The sequence below is a fragment of the Pinus tabuliformis genome, chromosome 1_2 (genome assembly GCF_031772625.1).
Source record: "Pinus tabuliformis cultivar Carrire ecotype Pingquan chromosome 1_2, CPIR1, whole genome shotgun sequence".
Classification (NCBI taxonomy): domain Eukaryota; kingdom Viridiplantae; phylum Streptophyta; class Pinopsida; order Pinales; family Pinaceae; genus Pinus; species Pinus tabuliformis.
Window position 1 is genome coordinate 765,040,479 of NC_142298.1, and position 11,943 is coordinate 765,052,421.

At 40.7% G+C, this 11,943-nt stretch overlaps 1 pseudogene; it reads left to right on the top strand.

Moving 5' to 3' along the window:
- Positions 1-11,712, top strand: part of LOC149208071 (prohibitin-1, mitochondrial pseudogene) — a 31,620-nt pseudogene extending 19,908 nt beyond the window's left edge.
- Positions 11,713-11,943: the final 231 nt, after the last annotated feature.

The window sequence follows — 11,943 nt, forward strand, 5'->3', positions numbered from 1 at the left end:
GTTGGCGGGGCTTTGGATGTTCCTGGTCTCGGGGCATCAGGCAAATAATAATACAATGTACCAGACTGGGAATAAACCAAGTCAAGGTACTGAGCGCGCGCGATAGCTTGCTCTTCAGTGACACATGCCCCCATGGCAATGTCCCGTGCTATTGGAGGAATGAACGAAGTCGTAAACTAGTCGGTAAGAAGTTGGTCGGGAATCCAAAACTTGATCATACATCGACGCCGTCTCCATTCATGGATATGATCAGAGATATGTGTAGCCGTTGTCTATCTTAAGGATGTCAGGAGGTGTGTACCCGTTTCATATCGAATGGGCAACTGAAAATGAGTGAGAAATGCCATAGCCAACGAGTTAAAATCCTGAAAGGATCCGCGAGTGAGCTCAATATACCACTTACCTGCAGAGCCAGTGAGAGTCCTTTGAAAAAGGCAAAGCCGAATCGAATCATCAAGCCACGAATTGGATGAACACCACAAGTGATAGGTCATGACATGAGCTTGAGGATCTTCATTAGCTTTACCATCGAATTTGGGACAATCACCGGGAATTTTTGTCGGAACCGAAGGCCAATATGGATTATGGAGAATGGGATCATTGGTCAGTTTGGACACATCTGGTAATTCTAAGGTTGCTAAGAAAGGTAACTGAGGATTGAAGGACATCTGGGGCTACGGGTAGGATGGAGCACCAGGGTTCCAACCAACTGGCAGTTGCCCCCATGGGCTTTGTCCGGACGGATTTGGCCCCATAGGGTTTTGTCCATAGGGATTTTGTTTCTGCCCCCCAGTGTTCCATGGATTACCAAACTGTCCTGCAGGAGCACCATACGGTTGAGGATAATTCTGATAAGGATTTGCCTGCAGTTGTTGATAATTTTGATATGGGGCAAACGAAGGTTGCCCTTGGGGTTGCTGGTAACCATAAGGTGGCTGGACTCTAAACTGAGTTTGAGAAACATGTTGAGTTTGATAGACTGGTTGGGATTGAATTCCAACTTGCGTTTGAAGACCGGATGGGGCCTGGGGCAAAAAACCGGGTTGAGCAGTGCCAGAAGGATGTCCTGTAGGTTGGGCTATCTGGCCGGAAGGATGACCTAGTTGATATTGAGGTTGGCCCACCTGCCCAGAAGGTTGTATTTGCTGGGGGTGGAGTTGTTGTTGCACAACTGAGGGTTGTCCTGACGGACCAGATGGCCGAGTGGGCTGGGCAGTTGGTTGGCCTAATTGGATTTGAGGCTGGCCGACTTGCCCAGGTGCTTGACTATACTAGACGGTGGGTTGACCAGCTTGTCCAGATGCTGGACCATACTGGACATTAGGTTGGTTTGGGTGAACATACGATTGACCAATTTGTCCAGTAGGATAACCTTGCTGGATACCAGGTTGGCCTTGTTGAATAGAAGATTGACCTGAGTTACTAGAAGGTTGAGCATAAGAGGTGAAAGACGGACCACCAGAGGTTAAAGGTTGTCCCTGGAAGGGTTGTCCTTGTTGGTTCCCAGGTTGCCCCGTGTAAGATTGTTGGTCTTGATGAGGTGGTCCTTGGGATTGCGCAAACGATACTTGGCCACCATGATAATAGGTGGGGCCCCAATCAATTGACAACGGGACCGAAATCTCAATAGTCGGTTGAGACGACAAAGGCCTACCAAGATGTTGTAAATACTGGTCGTATGGCCCCTCTGCTGGGACGTTTGACGTAGGATCAAAGACTCTGAATATAGAGGCCGAAGGACCACTGAAAACAGGAGTCGAAGAGGCTACACATACCGTTGGAATGGTTGGGATTGAGGTAACAGATGTACTACGACTTTGTGGAGTAAAAGGCTCCGTGGTGGGAAAGGCGAGTTGTGACCAAATAAAACTCGTGGAGGGAGTCCTAGAAGACATAACATCCTTTATTTCTTTATAGCCTGGAGGTAGTCTCCCAGTAGTAGGGGTGCTACTAACAAGTATAGGTTCCGTTGCGGTGGGAATTTCACCGCTCGTCGCAACGGATTCTTCAGTCGAAGTAGGGGATACTTCCTCCATATCGGAAGAAAATAGTGGGGCCGAAACACGAGGGGAAGTGTATTCCCAAAAAGGGATACCGTCCTCAGAAGGTTCCCAAACGGGGTTCCAATGAAATTCGTAAGTCTCGTCGCCTGGAGCACGAGAATTAATCGGTTGTATACTCAGAATAATAGGAAGAGTCTCACTCACAACCGGTATCTCGGCAAAGGATGAAGACGAAATTGGTAATTCCGCCAGGATGAAAACTTCACAAAATCCTAGGGAAGCTAACGAGAAAGGACCCTACTCAAACTAACGCAAACAAGATCTAACCGGGTGCATGTGAATCATGGCCGAATAAATTTTAAGACAAAGGAACTGAACTTGACCTTTTCATGTTTTAAGAGTCGAGAAAAGGACAAAAAGATGACTCTAGTCTCCTTCGAATGTTTAGTGAGCCCGAAGTGACAAATGCTCAGGTGAGCCTTTTCTTTTAGGGAGTCTGAAAAGGATCAAAAGTGACTACTCTGGAGAAACTAGGCAAAGGGTTTACCAAACAATCCATAAAACTGCATATACACCTTGGCAATCATATGAAAACCAAGGACTTCCCATACGGCAGTCAATCTTCCCGAATGTTGTGTTCAGTGCATTACGGCTTGTAAGGCGGCAGACACGGCTTCCTGTGGATAAAGGATGATAACCTAGTGGGGTCTCCACATATACTCGACGGTACGTGGGAGCACAAATCCGTGCTAGACCACTATCGAGTCACAAAAGGAGGAATCACCCAACCATAATGTGAAACAACAGTGACTAGGTTTAACGATGCCAGAACACGTCTCTAGCCTAGACCTCTAGATGTATGCGTTAAGTTCCAATGCGTTTTTAGATTCATTCAGTTCATTTTACAGTTGATCTTTGATTAGGTTTCAGTTTCCAGGTCCTACCGTATGTAATCTCTCACAATTTCCTAAATGCAAGCTATATGCCAAAATATATCATTCCATTCGATGAATGCTAACTACAGAAGAGTTGAGATCTTTCAATCAAACAAAATGATCATCAAACAATCAACAATGACTCTAATGCAGCTAATGGCAATAAACGAAACTTTTTTTTCTTTTCTTTTTTAAAAGTGACTAATTGCTAATAACAATGAAGAACTCTAATTTCCATTAACTAATGCAATGCAAAAGAGATTGTTTGTTTTCTTTTCGATGGCAAAATGCACTAAACAAATTTTGAGAGATAATAACAAAGAGTAAAAAGACAAATTTCACTCAATGAAAATAGAATCAAGTCTGAAACACCAAGACAATCTTTCAAACCAAGAAAAATCACAAAAACCTCAATGAGCTATGTGATCTAAGCCCAAACGAAGCCAAGCGAAATCCAAATGAAAAAGAGGTAGATTGCTCGAAGAACACAATAAAAAGTTTTGACAACCACTAGACAAGTGCAAAAAGTAGCCAAGAAGTCGACTCGACAATCAAAGAACCAAAAACTCCCACGGAAGGCTTGATGTACAAAGCCACTAGATGCTCTAGGGATGGAATATGAAATCGATGGAAAGAAGCAAACACCCGAAGGATGAAGGTCAAAGACCAGTGAAACAAAGCTCTGACACACTCCAATAGTTGAAAAAAATGTGACAAGACAGAAATCCAAGCTCGGAAGGCTTCCAAACAAGCAAACTGGAAAAGTTCACAGGCCTGGCGTGACTATCAGGCTGTAACTCGCGCTTTTAAAGGATTAGCGCGAGTTGCTTTTGTGCAACATGCGCCCACTGGCGCGACTATCAGGGAAAAAGTCGCGCTAATCAAGTTTGCTAACTTAAAAATAAAAACAAGCAGTCCACGGCTTGATCAACAGTATCCAAACAGACCAGGAAGCAAGAGACAACTTAAAAATTCAACCCAGAAAGCTTATCTAAGCAAGCAAAACAAGAGAAAACCAAAGTGCAAGACAAACTCCAAGCTGTTCGGTTCGTAAACCAAACCGGAGATTGACTGAAGTGGCGTTGATCTACTTCGCTAATGCAGAGCAATAGCGTTTCGAAGGCTACCTGGCCGTACTTCAGGCTCCGTCCAAAGTTTACGAATCAAACAACAAATAGCTTCCCCAGTGGAGTCGCCAAATTTTTGGAGAGGTAAATCCCCTCTGCGGACAGAGGCGATCCCACTAGCCCAAAATGGGTCTAGCAACAATCAAACAATGCTATCACGCAAGTTCCTAATTGCAAATTAAAGGTGGATTATGAGAACCTACTTGGATTCCAATGCTAGTGTTATAGAAGAGTTGACGCTCCCGTTCCTTTGCTCCGGCCGGTCACGATCCTCACGATCACCGTGAATGGACACCTGCACATGCAAAGAACGACACGAATACAAGCATAAAATCCAATAGATGCAATTATATATCGGTCAGAAAAGATATAACTCGAACATCATCACAATGAACAACAAGAATGGAACCATAATGATAGTCATCTATTATTGAGAATCAACAAAGGAGTATACAACCATAGTTCTGACGTCAAATCCTCCTTTGGCTGGGTGATCAGCTACATATGTCTTGCAAAGCTTGCCAGGATTGGGAACAAGCCTCTCTCTCTTTGATTATGAATGCAAAGAAGACTCTTACAGCAATCTCTCAGACTTCTGACAGTATAATTCTCCCTATGCTCAAAAACTAGCTTGTCAAATGCAACAGAACAAGCTTTTATAGATGGAGGAGGAGGAAGAGATACAATGAATCTAGACATCCATGGGATTGGCATTATCCTCGAAAAGTTATTATGGATAGAGATACGATGAATCTCGACATCCATGAGATTGGCATTATCCTTGAAAAGCCTCATGAGTCGAAAGGAAAAAACTTTCGGGCGTGCGTTTGTTAAAAAGCTTTCCCAAACTTGGTTGGCGCGGGAAAGACTCTGAGACAGAGCGCCAACTAGCGCGTCCTCTTTGGAGAATTTCCCCCATTGGCGCGGGTGATACACTGTGGATCCGCGCTAATGGAAAAAGGGGACTTTTTAAGGATATTCTGCAGGAGATGTCTTCAAGGCATATGAAGTCCATACTTAGGGGAACATAATGCAAGTGTTTTCAAGTTATGTCACTTCTCACAGGTCCCGGAATGAGTCCTCCAAAGTGCGGGAAAGGGGTAACAGGGACGGTGACAAATGGTGACAAATTACTGTGTAACAGTTAGCTTGATGATTATGTTATGTGTTTATTGATGAGCATGTTAAATGTTAACTTGTTGTTTTTTTATGATAGTTAACTTGATTATTATGTTATATTTTGTTGATGACAATGTTATATTTTAATTTGTTGTTGTTATATATTAGTTAATGATTCTGGTTATTGCATTAAGATCTTGATGATATATGTACCATACTAATTTGGATTGGTCTATGTAAATGGTTAGGGTTATGACATTAAGGTATGAGTTAATAGATTGTGATATTATGTCATACTAATCTAGATTGACTGGGCAGATGTGATTATTATGTATGTATGATAATTTTTTATGAGTTTATGATGTGAACAGGTTAGCTAGTTATTGTTATGGATGTCATGAATCTATTTATGGTTTAATTGATATGTTGTGAAGTTATATCATGCTAATATAGCTTGATTGTGTAGACAAGATAGTCTCCCCTGAGATACATTGAGGTATGAGTTTGATTATGTCATCTATTTGGTGTTTGAGTGTTTGGTGTCTATTATGTCATCTAGTTGATTTATCTAACATGGTACATTTATAGTTTGTTTGAATGTTTGATTAGTTGCATGATATGAGTATGTGTTTGTAAGATTGCACAAAGAAATGATATTTTTTTAAGATGGTCGTACTAACACATATGTGTTGAGATAACTGACATGTACTCGAGTGTAATAGATGACAGTTGTAGCATTATGCCTAATGACTATGAGTTGAATATGGATTATGACATGATTGTTAGTCTTGGAAAGGGTGATTTCAAATTAATAGATATGTTGTCTTGATCTTTGGAACATGTGGTCGACATGTGTGAGCAGTTGCAAGGAAACATGCTTGGCCTTAGTGTGACAAGGTAAAATAATTGGTATATTGTATTTTTTTATGCACTAACAGTTATGTGTTTATGGCAGTATAATGCAGTGGATTGCATGGCAAGGAAAGTGCCATGAGATTATGAAGAAGGCTCAGGTCGAGCTTTTCCTTGAAATCACTGGGAACCATGGGGATTGAGTCATGGTGTTTGTTGTTAGTCTTGTTCTTTTGTTTTTTTGTGATTTTTTGTGTTTTATTGTGACTTGTTATGTCTGGTGCATATCTATGCACTTTTGTTGCAGTGTCGTATCATTGTTGATTCTTTGTGTTTTTTCTTGTGTGTTTCTTACTCTTTTCTTTTATGTTTGAGTCTAGGGAATTGATTGGGAAAGAGGAAATTTAATGGAGTTCAAGAAGATTCGGATGAAACCCAACAAGTAATGCAAGGCCTGGATGAAGATGGTGCTTGTGTAAGGGCAGCTAAAGGTAAGAGTATTACCGTCGGCTAAGTTGGTTGGGTCCATTCGTGTAAATGGATTGTGGCATGAAAATCATGAGAAAGATAATAGGAAAGGTAAAGTGAATGGGTGTGAGGAAGTTGATTCCATGGCTCTGTTGGGGAACCATTTTTCTCAATGTTGTGCATGTTGTGCATGAATAAAGGAAGTTCTCTTAACCTTGACCTTGAGATCTTGTAATTATGTTGTAATCACGATTGCTTTATGCTAATGTTTATATGCATATATTTATGTATGTATGTTGTTATCTGACAGGGTCACCAGGGATCATGATTGTTTTATGTTGATGTTTATATGTATACATGTATGTATGTATGTCGTTGTCTGACAAGGTCACTAGGGATCATTCTTGTGGAGGAATGATTGCTTATGCAAATGAATGGCATGAAGAGGTTCTTGGTTTATGAGGAATCAAGTGGGAAGAGTAGTCCTGACAGATCTACGAGATCAATATCATGTGGATATGAGTTTATATTATGTGTTTATACTATTTTTAATGTTATGGGCATGCTAATGTTGAGAGATACATCAGCGTAATGAAAACAATGTGCTTTGCGGCATGCTAGGATAAGCATGGATGGTGGAGAGACACTGGAAGAAAGGTTGCTTTGTAGAGGTAGTATGGTTTTGGATGTGCAACGATATTGTTGTGTATATGTCATGCATGGTGATGTGTAAGGTTGTATATGTAGTATTGTGTACATATGATGTTGTATTCCTATTGTATATATGGTGTTGTGTGTATATTACATATGCAGTGTTGGGTATAGATGGTGCTACATACATGTTGTATATGGAGTGCTATGTACATATTGTGTTGTGTGCATGTTGTACATATGGTACTATGTACATATGATGTTGTGTGCATGATTGTACATGTGGTGTTGTGTGCATGTGGTGTTGTGTACATGTCATGCATGTGATGTTGTGCATGTCTGGTGTCGTGTACATGTAGTACATGTGGTACTGTGTACATGTGGTGCAATGTACATATGGTGTTGTGTACACGTTGTGAAAGTGGTGTCGTGTACATGTGATGTCGTTCACATGTTCTGCATGTGGTGTTTTGTACATGTGGTGTTGTGTACATATGGTACTAGTGTACATGTGGTATTGTACATGTATCATACATGTTGTGTTGTGGGCATTCAATACTATGTATGTGCATTGTGTAGTTGTGGTATCGTGACATATGTATTCATTGTGTTGTACTCTATGTACGTATTTGTGTTGTGTTGTACATCGGGTTTAAGTGTATGTATTGTGTTGTGGTGTACATTGGATGCAAGAGTATGTATTGTGTTTTTTTGTACACTAGGTGTAGGTGTATGTGTGGCATGTCAGGTGTAGGTGCATGTATTGCATCGTGTTGTATGTCATGTGTGGTTGTATGTGTGTGATGCACACTATGTGTATGTGCACATGGTTGAGGAGAAGGAATTGAGTGTTTGTGGGGTGTGGAAACAGATCCGATGTGTGTACGGAATAAGGACAAAGGTAGAAGCTAAGAATTGATTAAAGGATAAGTATCAATATTTTATTTCAGTTTTATTAGGCATGTGATTTATGATTCTAGTCAATGTTGATTACATGTGATCTATGATTATGGTTTATGATGGTTACAAGTGATTTATGATTTTGATCTATGATGGTTGTGTTTTGAGCTAACCTGGTGTGATATGTCTATACATGATGATTTGGTCAAAGATACTAGTTTGACTTGTTATGACAGGAAGTGAACAAAATTACAAGTGTACCTTGTTGATGGGCCACCAATGAGGTATGATTTGAAGTTATTTCAATTTATTTTGAATCTAATGGAAATTATGTGCTTGGTATAGGAAAGCATGAAATGTCTGGTTGGGTGGTCAAAACTGACGACAAGCATTAGCAACAACAGCAAAAGCAATTGGAACATGCAGCAGTATGTTGGTAAAGCATTCAGGAGCAGGGCCATTGTGGGACACTGATACCCAATAGTGTCCATTGATTTCCGTGATAATTCTATGACTGGTATGATGGTTTTGAGGCAGGTATATGCCTTGGTTGCTTGACCTTCCAATGCAAGGAATCCTTTCCAAGGGATGTATCGCCCGAGATAGGGGATGTCAGGGAACTTGGAAGGTGAGTGACTGCATGGAAAGGGTGACCGGATTTCCCGAGGGATTGTGTAGCAGAGAAGGTAAGTTCGGGGATGGATTTGTTTTGGTCATTAGCATTTCCAGATGAATCATATGCGCATTGGGAGTGCGCCCTAGAACAATGAACCAGCAATTGTTCTATAAGAGGAAAAGTGGTGTAGGATTGTAGTGCTGGATGTTGGACGCAGCTTTGACTTTGGTAGTGGATTCTGGACTTCCTAGGAAGGAAACGAATCTTGGAATTACTTTTGAGGGTGGAGGAGCCTCTAGATTCCTTATTGTTGATGCAAACATCGTATATTTTTATTTGTTGGTTTAACAAACATGCATATGTGTATATGTGGTTATTGTAAATATCGTAATGAGCTGCTATAAAGCTCCAGTAAATGGTATGTTTGTCATGTTTTAGCAGTGGTCATTGTAAATAATGCAATGAGCTAAGTTATAAAGCTCCATGAGAATTTTGTTTGTTGTTTAGTGGTTTTGTTGAGGTGTTGGTGTGGTTTAACACCGAGGATGGTGTTCCCCAAGGGGGAGGGATCTGTAACAGTGCCTGGTTAAAATTTTATGTAATAAAAGTTAATAAAGGAAAAATAAGACCAAGGTCATGGGACAGGTATTCCAAGCTAAATGGTGGGGAAAACATCCTAGTGGGTGTTCATTCGGTTTATTGTGGCTAAGGAAATTGGCAAAGGCAATGGAAAATGCATTAAAAAGGCAAAAAGGTATTTTGGCACATTTATTTATGAAAATAGAGGAAAATAGGAGAAAAGGAAGGTGAAAGGTCATAGGTTGCATGTGAGGAGGAAAATGAAGAAAATAGAGGCCTCATTAAAAAAAGTCTTATGAGGATCAGTTGGTAAGATTTTGACAGGTTTTGGTGGAGCTCTCTTCTACTCTCTCTCTCTCACGCTCTTGGACACTTAGAGTTTTCTTGGAGATTTCTAGCTTTGGAGAGAGGAAGGGAAAAGCAAGGAAAGAAAAGGAAAGAAAAGATCAAGCAAGGAGGAGCAGGATCAAGCAGCTTCAGCGGGAATACTTGCAGGAAACATATTGCATGTATGATTTCCTAGCTAGTTTTGACATGCATGGCTTTGCATGTTGGTATATGGTTCTCTTATTGTCGGTGGCATGGTTTTTTTCGGGTTATGACAGTGGTTTTCAGCCTTGCCATGCCTTGCCTTTTTCTTGATATCCATGGTGTGATAGAATTATTTTTTTGGTTTTGAGCTTTGGAATTGCCAGATGGTTTCAGAATCTAGGGTGGAGGTGGTGTCATGAAAATTCCCAAAGGCCTAGGAATCACTTGACCGATTTTCGCGGGATACATGGTAAAGCTTGAGGGTGGTGTCTCGGTTTAGGGCCTAGTGATCTGGTGTGGATTGCGGTAAATCCTAAGAGACAACAAGATGGAAAATTCCTCAAGGATAGTGATGGAGTCCTAAGGTATTCCAAGCTCGGCTTGGTTTTGTGATCTCGATGTCTGTTTTGGTGAGATAACAGTTTGGTGAGGGTGGAGCTAGTTTAACCTTTGGATTCCCTTGGTTTTTTTGGATTTGTTTATCCATGAGTTCCCACATTCATTCTTGGAATATGACACAAGGGTGACTGGCTGAAAGAAATATTTGGTTCAACCATGTCTATAGTCGGGTGGTACATGGAAGTCTTGAACATGGTCGGCTCTTGCCTATGTTTAATAAAAGCTAAATTCTCTTGCTTTTGTACGTGTTATTATTCCGCATTAATAGTTGTTATATCATTGTTATTTACATGGTTTAACGTTGGTTATAATCATGGTTATTTCATGTATTTTCTTGTAACTGAAAGGATAATGGAAGCAAGACCTAATTGGTGTCAAAACAGTTAAAGGAAGTGGGTGGCGATCCTTCTTGTCAAATCTCATATGAGTTATCAGTCATTTATTCTCTTTTTTGCATTCATTTCTTGTGTATTACATTGATTCCAAGTGTTTGACAAAATGTCAGTCCCTGTTGGGGATGGTCAAACCTAGTCCTGGAGTCAGTTTTTGATTTGTAAGTCTTGTCATCATGTAAATTATGAATTCTGAAAGCTACAAGGGTTTCTGGGAAGTCACCTAGATTCTAGGCTTGAAAAGTGGCATAAGTCTCGAAGTCGCATGCACATGTTTGAGGGAAAAAGTCCCCAAACGCATGCATGCCTTGTTGTGCGAGTGTCTAGATCCTCCTAGATGCACCCTTGCTCATATCAAGGGAGCGTCCAGGGGTTTAATGGTAAAAAACTTAGTGGGACCCAAGTACTGATCATGGGGATGAACGGGAAGGCTTCTTGGAGTCCTGTAGCAGGTATATAAGGTTTGTGTTGTGGGTTTCTATTGATTCTACTTCCTTAACTGACACATAGGAAGTTGAATCATATCATAGTAACTTCTCGTCACATGTTTACCCTGGTTGGTCAGTTACTTGGGTAGATGTGGGAGGAAGTTGTTACAGTCACAAGGCCATTGTCTTCAATAGGATCATTGGTGTCAAGGATAAGGTATATCCTAAAGGCACGCATCTTATGATTCCTCACTTGATAGGCCTATCATCTATGATGTCAAAGAACATCCTCACCTTGTACAAAGCACTTTAGGAAGTCGTGTCCTTCAAATGGTTAAGATTGGCCTTCGTGTTCTTACAAGGATAATTCCAGATCAATTACCAACAATTTACAGGACCCTTGGAGAAAATTATAATGAAAGAGCATTGCCTTCAATAATCCATTAGACACTAAAAGTTGTGGTAGCGCAGTACAATGCAAGTCAACTTATCACTCAAAGAAGGGAAGTAAGAAGAGAAAATAAGGAGACTTTTGAATGACAAAGTTTTTAATTTCAACATTCTTACTTTTGGAATAGAAATCACAGTAGCTATTGAAGCAAAGCAAGTTTCTTCTCAAGAAGTAGAACGTGCCAAGTCCTTAGGCAAGCCACCAAGGAGTTCAACCAAGCCGTGCCTCCACCAAAGTCACAGCATCACACTCCACAAGTAGCGAAAAGCTACGACCTTCAAGCATTGTGAATGTGCAACCTATGCCCGAGTCTCTAAGTCTCATAGTTGTATCCAGACCATATCAACAATCCATAAGATTTCCATGATAATGCGACTATGCAACTGGTGCTTCCAATATGAAATGCGACATGTTTTAAAAAATTGTAGAGCGCTTAAATAACAGCAAAGGGAACACCAATTTGTTGAAACATTATAAGAGAAATATTTGTAA